We start from the raw sequence: 5,314 nt of genomic DNA, 5'->3' as shown, positions 1-5,314 counted from the left end.
AGCACAGAGAGCACGGTAGGCCGACACCCTCACTCTGACCAGGGCCAGCTTCCCACTTGCTCTCAGACATCCAGGCCCCCTCCTAGCCGGGCCTGTTTCTGGGTCGTTTTACCTGTTCTAATAAAGACCCTGAACTGTTTAAGAGGCCTCCGTTTCCTGGCTAATGCGGTTGGAATCATCTCCTCCATCATCCATCATACACTACCCTGGGGCCCTACTCTTCCCGTGGGGAGTTGTACTATTCGGAGCTGCACATTTACATCTGCCCCAGAGGTCTGCACTGCAGCGGCGGTTAGCACTGACCGCAATCCACGGGTGGCGTAGTCGGACATTACTTAAAACTTATAAAGGACTGCCACTGGCCTGACCACCCTGAGCCACGGACCGGGTTGCCACCACTACCCCCATCTTCTCCCTATTGCCCGGCTCCGAGTGCCCGAGAGCAAATACATTAAATCACTAGCAGACAGTGCAGTTATCAAACAATAAAAAATAGACAGGATTCAAATGCAAGCAACATAATGTCAGAACTGATATACACATTAAGTGACTAGATTCCCTGGATAGCTAAATTCGCTGCTGAGGCCAGAACATGGGCTGCCCAGCACTATTTAAGTGCAACCCATGAAGATAGACACTCTAATTTACAAGGCCATAACATATAGGTGCATCTCACAAAATTAGAATATCATCAAAAAGTTAATTTATTTCAGTTCTTCAATGCAAAAAGTGAACCTCATATATTATATAGAGTCATTGCAAACACAGTGATCTATTTCAAGTGTTTATTTCTGTTAATGTCGATGATTATGGCTTACAGCCAATGAAAACACAAAAGTCATTAACTCAGTAAATTAAAATAATTAACAAAAAACACCTGCAAAGACTTCCTAAGCATTTAAAAAGGTCCCTTAGTCTGTTTCAGTAGGCTCCACAATCATGGTGAAGACTGCTGACTTGACAGATGTCCAGAAGGCAGTCATTGACACACTCCACAAGGTCCCAGAGTTCCAATTTTCATTTGAAATCAAGGTCCCAGAGTCTGGAAGAAGAGTGGAGAGGCCACGATCCAAGCTGCTTGAGGTCTAGTGTGAAGTTTCCACAATCAGTGATGGTTTGGGGAGCCATGTCATGTGCTGGTGTAGGTCCACTGTGTTTTTTCAACACCAAAGTCAGCGCAGCCGTCTACCAGGAAATTTTAGAGCATTTCATGCTTCCCTCCGCCACAGTATCATAGCTACCAGGGGGGCAAAGGGGCGGTGGCCCCGGGCCCCTCGCTCTTAGGGGGCCCATCCAGGGCTACGCCAGTGTAACTGTATCTGGCATGCCCCTGGTGCCAGCATCGGGCCCCACCGCCCGTCACCGCCGCAAGTTTACTGATGAGAGAGGGAGCGCGGATCTCTCTCCCATTAGTCCCTTCTGTGACTGACGTCTCTGGCATCATCACTTGGCGCCCGGCCCGCTGTGCTGAAGATGTGTGCGGGCTGGGTGCTCTGAGCAGCGAGGGAACCAGGAGGAGAGGTGAGTACCGTTTATTTATTTTTTGCCGGGTGGGGGGCGGCATTATATTACAGACTCTGCCTATGGGAAGGGGGAGGTGCATTATACTACAGACTCTGCCTATGGGGGGCATTATACTACAGACTCTGTTTATGAGCAGGGGAGGGCATTATACTACAGACTCTGCCTATGGGGGGGACATTGTACTACAGACTCTGCCTATAAGAGGGGGAGCATTATACTACAGACTCTGCCTATGGGGGGTGCATTTTACTACAGACTCTGCCTATAGGTGGGGCATTATACTACAGACGCTGCCTATGAGATGGGGGGGCATTATACCACAGACTCTGCCTATGAGATGGGGGGGCATTATACTACAGATTCTGCCTATGAGGAAGGGGGGGGCATTATACTACAGACTCTGCCTATGAGGAGGGGGGAGCATTATACTACAGACTCTGCCTATGGGGGGGGCATTATACTGCAGACTCTGCCTATGGGGGGGCATTATACCACAGACTCTGCCTATGATGATGGGTGGAGCATTATACTACAGACTCTGCCTATGGGGGGGAGCTTTATACTACAGACTCTGTCAATGGGGGGAGCATTTTACTACAGACTCTGCCTATAGGGGCGCATTATACTATACGAAGGACTATGGGGAGTGCATTATACTATATTGAGGACTATCTGGTGCATTATACTATGGGGGGCATTATACTACAGACTCTGCCTATGGGGGTGCATTATACTATATGAAGGACTATGGGGAGTGCATTATACTATATTGAGGACTATCTGGTGCATTATACTATATGTAGGCTATTTATACAGTGTGGGAGATAATGTGGGTTCTTTGAACAGTGTGGGGGCCATCATACAGTGTGGGAGATAATGTGGGATCTTTGTATGGTGTGGAGGCCATCATACAGTGTTGGAGCCATCAGCTTGGGGGCTACTAAGGGGTCAGTATACTGTGTGGGGGTACTATACAGTGAGGGGGAATTATATAGTGAATAGGAGAACATCATACTGGTTAGAGCGGAGCTCTACATGGGGGGAGACTCAGGACATTATTAAATCTTAGGTGGGCACTTATTGTTATAGGGGAACTCAGGTTATCGTGACTGTCGAAGGGGCACTATTACTTTGTAGGGTGCACAATGTGGGCACTGTTTTCTAGGACACTTGCACACGGCATTACTTTATTTTAGAGGTTTGTTTTACCATCTAGAGGGCACACAGTAGGTGCAGTAATAGGGACACATTTTGCAGCAGAGGCTCAGTATTGGGGTATCAGCAGGATGAGAAGTTTGTGCAGGTTGGGGATAGATGTGGTCAGTGCCTGAAATGTAAGGAGTCAAATGTGTCTTTGTTGTGATCTCTGCATACCTGAGACTCTGAGTCCTGGCTGGAGAAGTTGTCGTGTTGGTCTGGGCCAGATGGAAAAGACGGGGAAAGTGAACAATTTAATCAGAAAGAACGTCAGCTGTAAGGTACTATATATAACTGAGCTGTGATCTCTTATATGTTCTGCAGGACTGGCATCTATCAATATATGTCACCATATGGCGGTAATATCAGTGCTGGTCTTTGTATAGAGATTATTTTTAGTAACAGCGCGGTCATCTGCTGAGGTTTTCCTACATCCACTATCTGGGTGCGCCACTATAGTTGTAATCAGGGTTACCTGGTTAGAGGCCCACTCAGAAGTTTCGGCCCCCTGAACCAAAACCTTAGCTACGCCAAGCTTTTTGGAGATGGAAATGTCATTTTCCAGCAGGACTTGGCCCCTGTCCACACTGACAAAAGTACTAATACCTGGTTTACACACAACAGTATCACTGTGCTTGATTGGCAGCAAACTCGCCTGACCTTAACCCCATAAAGAATCTATGGGGTATTGTCAAGAGGAAAATGAGAGACACCAGACCCAACAATGCAGACGAGCTGAAGGCTTCTATCAAAGCCACCTGGGCTTCCATAACCCCTCAGCAGTGCCACAGGCTGATCCCTCCATGCCACATTGCCGCATTGATGCAGTAATTGATGTAAAAGGATTCCCGACCAAGTATTGAGGGCATTTATTGAACATACATTTCAGTAGGATAACATTTTGGATTTTGAAAACATTTTTCAAGCTGTTGTTATAAGGTATTCTAATTAATTGAAATAATGACTTTTGAGTTTTCATTGGCTGTAAGCCATAATCATCAACATTAACAGAAATAAACACGTGAAATAGATCCCTCTGTGTGTAATGGCTCTATATAATATATGAGTTTCACGTTTTGTATTGAAGAACTGAATTAAATTAACTTTTCTGGTGATATTCTAATTTTGTGAGATGCACCTGTAGATGGGCTTGGCTGCACCCTGAATAAAAATAGCATGTAAAAAATATATATGATATATATGAGGTATTGGTCGATATTTTGGCCAAAATATACAAGCTCGCAACCTGCTCAAGGGTCCTCATAGTTGCGAGTCCCTACACTAACATTAAAAGCAAAGTCACAAAAACAAGGAATTAAAGTTCCCACCAAAATTCAAGAATTAACACAGCAAATACAGCAACAATAATTACAAGGATGCAGCAAACCCATATAATGAAGAAGTCAGCAACACAGGTGCAAAATATTGATGAGACAACCACTCACAACCTACCAATTCATGGAGGGGGTGATTGCTTAGTATTAAAACTGCACACAAATAAGCCTTGTATAGGGCACTGGTCACACACAGGTAGTGCACAATGTCTGGCTTACAGCCTATTAGTGAAGCCCAAACTATTAGATTAGGCGGGCTGCCCAGCACTTTTTAAGTGCACCCCATGAAGACAGACACCCTAGTTTACAAGGCCAACATTGATGGGTCTGGCTGCACCCTGAATAAAAATAACGTGCAAAAAATATATATGATATATATGAGGTATTAGTAAATATTTTGGCCAAAATACACAAGCTCGCAACCCGCGTCAAGGGTCCTCATGCTTGCGAGTCCCTACACTAACATTAAAAGCAAAGACAAATTTAAATTCCCACCAAAATTCAAGAATTATCACAGCAAAAAAAGGGCAACAGTGTTTACCTGCCTAGGTCTCAGTACTAATCATACCATATAATAACGATGACAGCAATACAGGTGCAAAATACTGATGCGACAACCACTCACATATTACCAATTAATGGAGGGGGGTGATTACATAGTATTAAAACTTTACCCAAAAATTATATGGGATTGCTACATCCTAATAGTGCATTAGTTCTGAGATCTGGGCAGGTAAATGCTATATTAATAATTGATTTTTGGGGGAAAGTTAAATTCTCTTTTGTTGGCTTTACTTTTAATCTAACTGAAATAAACAAAAGCTTTTTTCCTAAACATTAGGATCTGTGTAGAGCCATCAGCTCAAAACGGCTTCCTCGGACAGACTTGGCATAAGCAGGTCAAAAGGAACCCTGACCTTTACCATTACACCCCTATACAGGAATGGAGACTTACCACATGCTCATGGTTGCATCTACAGAGTAGCTGCTTGCCAGAGGAGCGAGCTTGAGGCTATAACTCTAAGTAAAGCTTTTTTATTACTAAATGATGGGTTCTGTCTAAGGCCATTGGCTCAAAAAGGCTTCCTCGGACAGACTTGGCGCAAGCTACTCCATTCTGCAGATCCCAAGGGAACCCTGGCCTTTACCATTACACCCCTGTATAGGGATAGATACTTACCATAGGCCCAGGGCTGCATCTACAGAGTAGCTGCTGGCCGGAGGAGCGAGCTTGAGGCTATAGTGGTTGATTCAACTCT

This window comes from Phyllobates terribilis, unplaced genomic scaffold (assembly GCF_046119375.1).
Source record: "Phyllobates terribilis strain yellow unplaced genomic scaffold, ASM4611937v1 Scaffold_690__1_contigs__length_815330, whole genome shotgun sequence".
Taxonomy (NCBI): Eukaryota; Metazoa; Chordata; class Amphibia; order Anura; family Dendrobatidae; genus Phyllobates; species Phyllobates terribilis.
This window is presented reverse-complemented; position numbering follows the sequence as displayed.